We start from the raw sequence: 12,997 nt of genomic DNA, 5'->3' as shown, positions 1-12,997 counted from the left end.
ACCTCTTCATACATGGATCTCTAGGACCAGCTACACCTAGTGATACATGCTGTGGTTGCATCAATGGGATTCTCTCTAAGGTAAAAGCGATTAAGATCGAACCATAGCAGAAATTCTTTGTCTTACCACTTTTTACCTTGGTCAGTTGTTCTTTCAGTGAAGAAAGCATGGCCTCGCACCAGTTGAATGCGTTTGGCTCTAGAAACTCAAGTGCATACTGCATATATGATCTATTCGCAAGATGTAGTGTCACACTGCCAGCTAATTTTGTGATTGTGAAGAGGATCATTCTCGAAGGAAAATCACCTACATCCCTAATATTTATTTTCCCATCCTTTATAGGCTATGTACTTTGTTGACAAAACTGTCGAATGTAATCTCTCACCGATTCACTTCCACTGGCAAATCCAGAAAGTGAGATGGGGGTACCTTGCCTTAACAGTCCAGTAAGAAAGTAAATATCATCAATGGTAATAGGGACCATCTTATCCCTTATGTGAAATGTCTGATCTGTTGGATCCCATGCATGAATAGGAACTGCAATAGTTCTATTTTTTGCTTCATTCTGGACAACTTGAAGTATTTGAGTAACCCATAGTTCTTGAGGGCCTCAACTATACCCGAATTGTTTAGGGAAACCATGTCTTCATGCTCTCTTTCTCGCCATGTAATCGACATTCTGATCTGATGAAAACCTAAAACACAATCATAAGCTTAGTTAGGATCCTTTCCATGCAAAAAACAGGTCAAGTTTTGGAGCAAACAGGCGCAACCCAGGCATAGAGACAGTGCGTTGCAGAGCAGGCAACCTTCTATCTGGGTGCTCTTCAGCGCAGTTTTTGATGTGAAAGCCTGCATTGATCCCAGGGCGAAAAAATGAAACCCTAGAGGCCCCAAAAAACCCTAAAAATTGCATGAAATGAAAAAATAATGACCTGAAAAGAAAGAGGAGGGGTAGATCTCCTACCTAGTCCAGACGACATGAGAAATGGTCTGCAGAATCTCTCGCAATCAGCTAATGAAGTTCGAGGTAAAAAACTAGCCTAGAGCACAAAACTGAATGGTAAGTTCCAAATGGTAAAAATGTCATGGTAAAAACTTGTTTTATGTTTATTTCATGTTCATTAATCAAGTAAACATTAGTATTTGCCTATTTTTGCCTATGAAACAGGTATTTTTAATCCATTTGGTGGTGTTTTGAGCAGGTTTTACAGTTGACTTACAGAATTTGACGTGCTCGATTGTAAATTGTACCTTTGACCACAGAGCATACTTTTATCTCTTTTTCGATCTCTATTAAAAATGAAAAAGGAACCCCCTTGGAGTCCTCTTTAAGCTCCTTTCAGACTCTCTAAATATGAAAAGATTTCCAAGCGCTTGTCCTTTTCAGCTCATTAACAGATTGGAAATGACATCTCTCTCGTATTGTTTTACGCTTTTTCGGGCTTGAGAGATTAATTTATGAAAAAGAACTTGTGGAGTTTTATTTTTGTCCCTTTTCAAACTCTATAAACATGAAAAGGATCAAATTATCTTTGTCACTAAACTCGTTAAAACATCAAATAGTAACAAACTTGTCCATCTAGACAAGACCGAGTTTCACCTTCGCTAGACTTGTTAAAACATCACATAGTGATGGATTCACCCAAAGGGTGAAACTATACAACAAGCATATGTTAGCCTCCTCAAGCTTGATAAAAATAAATAGGTACTGGTCAACAATGACTAGGGAAAATGGGAAAAAGGGGAAAACCACTTTATGATAGCAGGTCGTTCTTGAACATGACACTTTCACTCCATCACCATGACTATTTAGGTTGGGTTATCAGCTTGATGATTATCATACTGTTGGTCTATCATACCATCCATCACTTTGTTTTGGATCAATGATACCAATTCATTTTAGTGTCGCTGACATGTTCAAGAGAACTCATCCAGTCAAAATTCATCCTTTGCAATACCATAAACCTTTATTTTCATGACCACCATTCTTGAGCTTTGTGTCGTTAGTAAAATTCCATCTCGAAAATCATTACACTCACTTTGTGTCGCTGATGTGGGATACATCAAGGCATAAAATCCATTGAGACCTCATTCCAAAACTGACTTGGAATGGCTAAAGGATGTAATAAACTTGGGGTCTTAATTTTCTCAACTTTATTTTGTTGGTAAACAAAACATTCTACCACAAACTTTTGAATAAGATTTAAGGCCATCCTAAAAAAATTCCTTCTTGACCATGTGGTAAGTTTCTAAAAATCTCGAGTGCCCTCCTAATGGGGAGGTGTGCAATTCCAAAATAATATTTTGTTTGAATTGAGAATTCTAACAAAGATATAAGCAATATTTGTACCATAATGAATGATTTTTCTAGCTAAATGTATCATATGTACTAGGAGATTGTTGCAACTTTTGAATGAGTTTTCACTCTACTTCGTCATTCTTCCATTCATCCCTTGCTTCGGTTATCCAATCTAGTTGGATAATAGAAATGACACAAAGTACTGATTCCACATCCTCATCCTTTCTTGAGAGTGCATCTTCAACAACATTTTTCTTCCTTTTTTGTAGATGATTTCAAAGTCATATCCCAACATATTTGTGACCCATTTTTGCTGCTCCTCTGAAGATATACTTTCTTCCAAAAAGTAGTTAAGACTATCGTGATCTATTTTTACCTTGAAGTGTCTTCCCATTAGGTAAGGTCACCATTTTTTTAGTGCATGTAGTATTGCGAACATTTCCTTGTCATAAAAAGTTTTGTGTAAATAATTTCCTTTGATTGGATGGATTTTAAAAGAAATGGGTATTCCTTCTTGCATTAAAACAACACCATTTTCATTTCCTAATGCATCACATTCCACAATAAAGGTTTTGTGAAGTTTAGCATAGCTAAGACCACCGCTTGGCACATTTCCTCTTTAAGATGTTCAAAGGAATTATTTGGTTATGGAGTCCAAGAAAATGCATCTTTCTTCTGTAGTGTTGTTAGAGATAATGCTATTCTACCATAATTATTAACAAACTTGTGATAATACCTTTTCAACCTGAGAAATTCTCAAATATGCTTCATGGTTGTGGGGATTTTCCATTCCTTAATGGATTTAATTTTGTTAGGGTCTACCTTAACACCCTCATGAGATACAATATGACCTAGACATTCCACCTCCTGTACTCCAAATAAACATTTGGAGGTTTTTGCATATAATTGTTTCTCCTCCAATAGTTTGAACACCCTACAAAAATGTTTAACATGATCCTTGCAAGACTTATTGTAGATTAGTATATCATCAAACAATATTAACAAAAAATTTCTAAGGAAGGGTTTGAAAATGGAATTCATCAAACCTTGAAATGTGGAAGGTGCATTGGTAAGGCCACAAGGCATGACCAAAAATTCATAATGATCGTCATGAGTTATAAATGTTTTTTTTTCAATGTCTTTAGTATTCATTCTAATTTTATGATATCCTAAATGAATATCCAACTTGGTGAAGTAAATTTCTCCATGTAATTCATCCAACAATTTATCAATGATAGGAATGGGAAATTTATCTTTAATATTGTTCTTGCTGATCTACCTATAATCTAGAAACATGTGCCATGATCCATCCTTCTTGTGCACCAATACTACTGGAGTAGAAAAAGAAATTTGACTAGGTTGAATTATATAAACATGTAGCATTTCTGTAACCAACGTTCACTTTCACTCTTTTGGGCATAAGGATATCTGTAAGACCTGATGTTTGGATGAACACTTATTGAAATAAAATGAATAGCATGATCATGATCATGAATAGGTGGGAGGCCTTTGGGAGTCTCAAATATATTGGAATGATTGTCTAAGAATTTTTGGAGATCTGGAGAAATAGACGATTTTGATGTTTGAACCTCTAGTGATCATAATTGTGTAATTGCGCCCTATTTTTCTTTCTTTAGAGGCTTTGTCATTCCATTAGAACTGATTATCTTTATTGGTTTCCATGTGATACCCCTTAATTAAAATTCCTTTCCTTCCCAAAAGAAAATCAAGAAAATTTTGTCAAAATTAAAAGTTATCATCCTCAAAGATTGTGACCATTGGACTCCTAGTACAACATCAACACCACCCATTGAATAGAAAGAATTGGAATATTACATACATATTCCCTCATGGTATTATTGATATTATGACACTTTCTAGAGCAATTGATAGTTCCTCCATTTGCAGCCATCACTTCAAACTCTCGTGCTAGATATAGGAAGAAATTCAATTCCTTGGATATATTACAATGAATAAAATTATGGGTACTACCCAAATCAATAAGCACTATTACCTTTTTCTTCTTGATATATCATTCTATCTTGAGAGTGTGAGAAGTAATTTTTTCCAATGCGTTACAAGGTAAGGTCATAGTAATTTCTTCTTTCTTTGGGGTTGGTTCTTGGTGTATATCCTCTTCTTTTAACATTTCTCGTTCCTTTTCAACCTCCTCTTCACAATCTATATAAATTAATTTCTTCTCGGCACACTTATGAACTTTAGTGTATTTTCTATCACAACTATAATAAAGCTCTTTTGCTCCTTTTTCCTCTAATTATCGTGGTGTCAACCTTGTAGGTTGTGGAAGTTTTGGAGTAGCAACCCTTCCATATTTATAGTTGTGAGTGGTAGACTTCCTTGTTGCCATAATTTTGCTTTCAACATTTCTTGCCACCTTGAATTCCTTCTCCAATGAGTCAGGTTCCTGAAGGTGAACCTTATGTTGGATGTTATCCTTTAAATTCCCCATGAAGACATGAATCTTATGCATCTCTAGAATATCATTTACCTTGATATTCAATTTTTTGAAGTCCTCAATATGCTTTTCCATTGAACCCTTTTGTTTGATATTTATCAATTGGCTAAAGAATGTGTTTATCTTTGTATCCTCATATTGTGCTATCATTTCCTCCATAAAATTTTACCAAGTGACAAGTGGTTTAGGAGAAGAAACTCATAAATACCATACAAAATGATTGAGTTTTAAATATAAAGATGAAATGTGTACCTTTTGTGTGTTGCACATTATAGAGATCAAAATATTGCTTCATCTATAGTATCCATGTTACCAGATACTTTTCATCAAACTTCCCCATATCAATATTTGGAATATGGTGGGCCTTCAATCCAAATTTCGACTCTCTAAAATCATGATTAACATTCATTTCGTTCTCATCATGATTTTCATTGAATACCTTTTCTCCATTAAGAAGCATTTCTTGTACCCCCCTTATTGTTATTGTTAGTGTAGTCCCCTTATAAACCCCATTGCATGACCTTATAAACGTTATCCTTATCCATTATAAACCTTAATAACTAACCCAAACTCCTTAATCCCCATACTCACTAAATTTGAATGTTGGTTCCATTCACCGCTCACTGTCCAATGTCAATGGATGACATTGGTGATGGGTGTGTTGGAAGATGTTCCATGACATTTCAAGAGAGTATCGACAAAGATTTCATAAATGGGAATGATGAATGATGACAAACTCTCTTGCTGGATATAGGAAGAAATTCAATTTCTTGGATATCTTACAATGAATAAAATTATGGGTACTACCGAAATCAATAAGCACTATTACCTTTTTCTTCTTGATATGTCCTTCTATATTGAGACTTTGAGGAGTAATTCTTGCCAATGCATTACAAGGTAAGGTTAGATTCATTTCTTCTTTCTCTGGGGCTGATTCCTGGTGTATATCCTCTTATTTTAACATTTCTAGTTCCTTTTCATCCTCCTCTTCACAATCTATGTAAATTAATTTCTTCTCAGCACACTTATGAACTTTAGTGTATTTTCTATCACAACTATAATAAAGCCCTTTTTCTCCTTTTTCCTCTAATTGTTGTGGAGTCAACCTTGTAGTTTATGGAAGTTTTGGAGCAACAACACTTCCATATTTATAATTGTGAGTGTTAGACTTGTTGCCATAATTTTTCTTTCAACGTTTCTTGCCACCTTGAATGCCTTCTCCAATGAATCAGGTTCCCAAAGGTGAGCCTTATGTTGGATGTTATCCTTTAAAGTCCCTGTGAAGACATGAATCCTATGCATCTCTAGAATATCATTTACCTTGATATTCAATTTTGGAAGTCCTCAATATGCTTTGCCATTGAACCATTTTGTTTGATATTTATCAATTGGCTAAAGAAGGTGTTTCTCTTAGTATCCTCATAATGTGTTATCATTTCCTCTGTAAAAATTTACCAAGTGACAAGTGGTTTAGGAGAAGAAACACATACATACCATACAAACTGATTGGGTTTTAAATATAAAGATGAAATGTGTACCTTTCGTGTGTTTTTCACATTATAGAGATAAAAATATTTCTCCATCTGTAGTATCCATGTTACCAAATCCTTGTCATCAAACTTCCTCATATCGATATTTGGAATATGGTGGGCCTTTAATCCAAATTTAGACTCTCTAAAATCATAATTAACATTCATTTCGTTCTCATCATGAGTTTCATCGAATACCTTTTCTCCATTAGGAAGTATTTCTTGTATCCCCCTTATTGTTATTGTTGTTGTAGTCCCCTTATAAACCCCATTATGTGACCTTATAAACATTATCCTTATCCATTATAAGCCTTAATAACTAACCCATAGTCCTTAATCCCCATACTCACTAAATTTGAATGTTGGTTCCATTCAGTGCTCATCGTCCAATGTCGATGGATGACATTGGTGATGGGCGTGTTGGAAGATGTTCCATGACATTTCAAGAGAGTATCGACAAAGATTCAATAAATGGGAATGAGGAATGATGAAAATGAGACTACATGATGAACATTGATGCAAATGTTGACGATCTCAAATATTATGCAGGGGTGTCACACATACTTGAGTCTTAAAACCATCGCATACCATCAAGGGTGCATGTGGTTAATCTAACCATGTCTAATTTCAACGCGTATAGGAACAATTTGAATAAATTTAAATGTTGGCCCTATTCACTGCTCAACATGCAACATCAGTGGATGACATTAGTGAGGGAGTGTTGGAAGGCATTCCATGACATTTAAATAGAGTTTCGAAAAAGATTCCATGTACGAGAATGAGGAATGATGATAATGAGATTGCACGATGAAACTTTATGCAAACATGGATGATCTCAAAGACTATGCAAGGATGTCACACATACTTCATTATTGAAACCCTCACATACAGTCATGGCACGTGTCTACTCTAACCATGTAAAATTTCGATGCATACAGGAACAATTTAAATAAATTTCAATGTTGGCCCTATTTACTGCTCAACATGTAACGTCAATGGATGAAATTGGTGATGGGAGTTATGGAAGTCATTCCATGACATTTCAAGATATGTTTGACAAAGATTCCATATATGGCAATGATGAATGATGACTTTGAGAGTGCATGATGAACATTGATGAAAATGTGTATGATATCAAAGATTATGCAGGGACATCAAGCATCCTTGAATCTTCAAACCCTTGCATATTGTCAAGACATGTGTCTAGTCTAACAGTGTCAAATTTCAACACATACAAGATTAGTTTGAAGAAATTTCAGTGTTGGCCCTATTCACTGCTCACCATGCGACATAAGTGGATGACAATTGTGATGGGAGTGTTGAAAGATGTTCCAATACATTTCAAGGGTTGTCATAAATCCCTAATTCCCATAACCCCTATGCCTGCTTGACCTTTAAATCCTTAAACCCTAATTCTAAAGTACCCTCAGTCCCTCAACCTTAGTTAATTATTAATACATTAACGCAAAAGACCTAAATCCCATAACCCCTAAGGCATCGAACCTTAAACACTTAAGCCCTAATCCCTAATCCCTTAATCCATAAACCATTATGCCCTAACCATGACTTAAACATTAATCCCTTATCCCATAATCCCTAAGCCATTAACCATTAAACTACATAACTCATAAGCACCAAATCCCTTATCTCTTGACCCTTAATCCCTAAATCCTAACCTATAATCCCTTAACCCTTAATCCTTGTAATACAACCCCCTAAATACCATAATCCTCAAAGCCCCAATCCACTTAACCCCCAACACCTTAATTAGTTAACTATTTAGGCACATCTGACACTAAAAAGGGAGCTAACAAAGGTGATAATTTAGGTGCAAAAAAGGGAGCTAAATCTGACACTCTGATTGGCACTATTTTTGGGGAAATTTATGGCATTATTTCCAGCAATGTTTCTGGTGCTATTTTAGGTTTTTTTGTGATGCTATTTCTGGTGCTATTATTTCTAATTTAGTGCCTACACTAACAATAACAATAGGGGACTACATTAATAATAATAATAAGGGTGATACACTAGTATTATGGGGACCTAACATGGCCCACTCTTTCAAAAAAGTGTTGTCCTCAATGTTTGAATAGTTCCAGATGATTCTATATAAAATTATCATTCTCCCGTGTGGAATCTTCAGCGGGTAAGTTCTTCCACTTAATGAGATACTCTGAAATTAATTGATTCCACAACTGTCAGATTTTTGTTTCTGTGATTGCTTCAGGCTCAAATATGATTTTTTCTTCTTTGTAAAGTTATGGGAACACTCTTTGAATTGGGAGCTTGTCACTGATTATCTTCTTTAAGCATGAAATATGGAAATCTGGGTGTACTCAGGAAGATGCAGGCAACTCCAATTTGTATGCCATAGTACCAATCTTTTGTAGCACCTTGTAGGGACCATAGTACTTGAGTGATAATTTATTATCCTTCTTATCTTGCTTGAGGTACATTTGTTTGTATGGTTGTATCCATAAAAATACCCAATCACCTACATCAAAAATTATTTCACTACAATGATGGTATGCCTGTTGTTTCATTCGATTTTGCACCAGAGTGAGGTTATCCTATAAGAGTTGGAGAACTTGTTGTTGATGCTTGATGTGATCTTCCATTGCTTGCAATTTAGAATTTTCTATTAAAGATAATTTCATGGATGGTGGATGATATCCGTAAATTGCCATAAATGGGGTCATTTTTGCTGTAGTATGGAAGGAATTATTATACTACCTCAGCTAGAGGTAACCACTTGACCCATTGTGTTTGTTTATCAGATACAAAGAAACGAAGATATCCTTCCAAACATTTTTTCACTATATCATTTTTTCCGTCAGATTGAGGATGATAAGAGGAGATATGAGCTAGTTGAGTACGAAGACAATAAAATAGTTCCCTCCAACAATTTATAGTAAAAATAGGATCTCTGTCACTTAGAATAATCTTTGTGTTTCCACTTAGCTTTTGAATTGTTTCCATAAATGTAGTAGCAACTCTACTGGATTTAAAATGATGAGATAATGCACAAAAGTTTGCATGCTTGGTAAGTCTATCAACTACCACCATGATGACACTCTTTCCTTCAGACTTGGGTAAGCCTATCATAAAATCCATTGGGACCTCCTTCCAACGCTGAGTTGGAATGGCTAAAGGATGTAACAGACACGGGGTCTTAATTGTCTCAACTTATTTTGTTGGAAAACCAAACATTCTGTCACAAACTTCTGAATATAAGATTTAGGGCCATCCAAAAAAAAAAATATTCTTGACCATGTGGTAAGTTTTTAAAAATATCAAGTGACCTCCTAATTGGGACGTGTGCAATTCAAAAAGAATATTTTGTTTGAGTTTGGAATTCTTACAAATATATAAGCGATCTTTGTACCATAATGAGTCATTTTTCCAACTAAATGTATAAGATGTACTGGGATATTGCTGCAAATTTTGAATGAGTGTCCACTATTCTTCGTCGTTCTTCCATTCATCCCTTGATTCGATTATCCAATCTTGTTGGATAATAGAAATGGAACAAAGTAATGCTTCCACATCCTCATCCTCTCTTGTGAGTGCATCTGTAACAACATTTTTTTTTTATAGATGATTTCAAAGTAATAACCCAACATCTTTGTGACCTATTTTTGCTGCTCCCCTGAAGATAAAATTTGCTCCAAAAAGTAGTCAAGACTATCATGATCTATTTTTACCTTGAAGTGTATTTCCATTAGGTAAGGTCGCCATTTCTTTAGTGCATGTATTATTGTGAACATTTCCTTCTCAGAAATAGGTTTGTGAAAATACTTTCCTTTGATTGGATGGATTTCAAAAGAAATGGGTATTCCTTCTTAGATTAAAACAACACGAATTCCATTTCCTGAGGCATCACATTCCACAATAATTTTTTTTTGTGAAGTCTAGCGTAGTTAAGAACGATGCTTGCTCACATTTCCTCTTTAAGATATTCAAAGGCCTTAGTTGCTTCTAGAGTATAAGAAAATGCATCTTTCTTTAGTAGCATTGTTAGAGGTATTGTTTTCTCCCATAATTCTTAAAAAACTTGTGATAATATTCTGTCAACCCAAGAAATCCTCAAATATGATTTATGGTTGTGAGGATTTTCCTTTCCTTAATGGCTTTAATTTTTTCAGGGTCTACTTTAACACCCTCATGAGCTACAATATGACCCAGATATTCCACCTCTTGTACTCCAAATAAACATTTGGATGTTTTTTCATATAATTGTTTCTCCTCCAATAGTTTGAACACCTTGTCAAAATGTTGAACATGATCCCTCCAAGACTTCTTGTAGATTAGTATATCATCAAAAAATATTAACACAAATTTTCTAAGGAAGGGTTTGAAAATGGAATTCATCAAACCTTGAAATGTGGAAGGTGCATTGGTAAGGCCAAAAGGCATGACCAAGAATTCATAATGACCTTCATGAGTTATAAATGTTGTTTTTAGAATGTCTTAAATATTCATTCTAATTTTATGATATCCTCAATGAAGATCCAACTCGGTGAAGTAAATTACTCCATATAATTCATCCAATAATTCATAAATGACATGAATGGGAAATTTATCTTTAATATTAAGATTTTTTATCTTCCTATAATCCAGACACATGCACCATGATCCATCCTTCTTGTGCACCAATACTATTGGAGTAGAGAAAGAACTTTGACTAGGTTGAATTATACCAACCTCTAGAATTCACTCAACCAACGTTCACTTTCAATATTTTGGGCATAGGGATATCTGTAAGGGTTGATGTTTGGAGGAATAGATCCTGGAATTAAATTAATAGCATGATCATGATCAAAAATAGGTGGGAGGCCTTTGGGAGTCTCAAATACCTTGAAATGTGTTTATGATGCTCGAAATCTATCAACCTAAGGGATCTCCCTGATATGAAGTCCCAACTAGACCTCACATTGTTTGGTGTAGGAGTCCCATCCAATATAAAGGCTTGGTTTCCATATACTTAGAGATATTACTTGGCTCTAGTTGTCAACATGGGAGATGGATGCAATGGTATCTTTAAACAACAACATAAGTGTGTCTAGTGAGTGTGTAACGCAACTGTGTCAAGGTTATCTTACTGCAAAAGGGGGGAGAAAAGTGAGCCTCTATGTGAGAAGTAATGGCACCACCGAGGAAGAGACACACATGAACCGGGAATGTATATCCAACATCTATCAGAATAGTCCACAATGGATGCGGTAGTTGTTAAAATCAAAGTACAAGGAAATATCCATCCACCATGCAACAAAATAGTCCAAAACAGATGTGGCAGACGTTATAACTAATGAGTGAGAAAGGCATGTCTAGTATCCTATTGAGTAGTCCACAAGAATGATACAACAACGATAACCAATACAACACATTCCCAACAATGTAAGCACTAAAACAACCAAAATAGTTCAATTATTTTAGTACATGTGAAACAAACATGAATTACAAATACTCAAATAATAGTCTTACAAACATCCACAAGTCATGCATGGAAACGTGTTGGCTTGAAAAAGCTTTAGTGTTAAGAAAAAGTTCCAAGAAACATATTTACATCATGAAAAAATATCCCTAGTAGTGGTACATTGGAGCCACTCCTTGCTCCTCAAAGAACTAATTGAAACTCTCTATGCTTTGTGGTAGGAGCCAAGGTGAAAATTCCTTTGCTCATAAAATGAGGGGGTATATATAAACAAGGGTGATGCTTGACCCTTGTGATTATTCGACTACCATCATGACTATTCAACTTCCTATGACTTTTCAGCTGAAATGACTTTTCATATTCATGTGTGTCCATTGGACTTCCACTTTACATTACATTCGATTTACAATGGACATGGATCATAGTAGTTATCTGGCCTTCGAGAACTCATGACACAAATTGAAATGAAGCTACTAACATGGAATAGCTTGCTGAGGTGGCAATGTCAAGCCGTTTTTGCTATTAAGTGATAGATGTGTTCTTGGATGCACTTTATCTTCTCTTCCACATAGCTTGATGATGCAGGGTCTTCAATGATATTTGGTCTCCCGAGGTAGTTGCATGCATGTGTTCCTTTTCTTGTACTTGATAAGCTTCTTTTCTTGTCCAGCTATAAGTGAGTCTTCTAGCATTTCTGATCCTTCTTCTCCTTATTCATCATCTCGCCATGATCTAACAATGTACCTGTGCATACAATTCACTCATGAAAGGATGACATCAAATACCAAAACTCCCTAGTCTAAGATGATGCACTCTTTCCATGGAATGAGAATAGGATAGGTGAAAGATTGGGAAAGAGGGCCCAATAATTGCCCATTGCGCAATTCTAGTTGACAGGGAGGGAGACTAGTCACTAAGATTGCATAGAGCATAGCTCAGTCTTGGTTGAGGAACTCCTAAGCACAGTCTTCACTACTGGGAAAAATTGTGCAGAGGCCACTGGGAGATAGGATTGCGCAGTTGAGACCATTAGTGGTTACTGCAAGATGGGACCTTGGGAGGCAGTCTATGTAGTTTTCAGAGGCAAGGCATGACTGGGAAGTAGAGGGGCCTGGAGGATAGATCTACGTAGTTTTTGAGATCAGTGAGTCCTAGTTGATGGAGGACACTGGGTGACACTTATACGCAGTATTTGGAGGAAAGGAATTTTGGATTCTCTACACATTGTGTGGTTCTAGCAGGAGAGGGAGGAAGCT

Source organism: Pinus tabuliformis, chromosome 3_1 (assembly GCF_031772625.1).
Source record: "Pinus tabuliformis cultivar Carrire ecotype Pingquan chromosome 3_1, CPIR1, whole genome shotgun sequence".
NCBI lineage: Eukaryota > Viridiplantae > Streptophyta > Pinopsida > Pinales > Pinaceae > Pinus > Pinus tabuliformis.
This window is presented reverse-complemented; position numbering follows the sequence as displayed.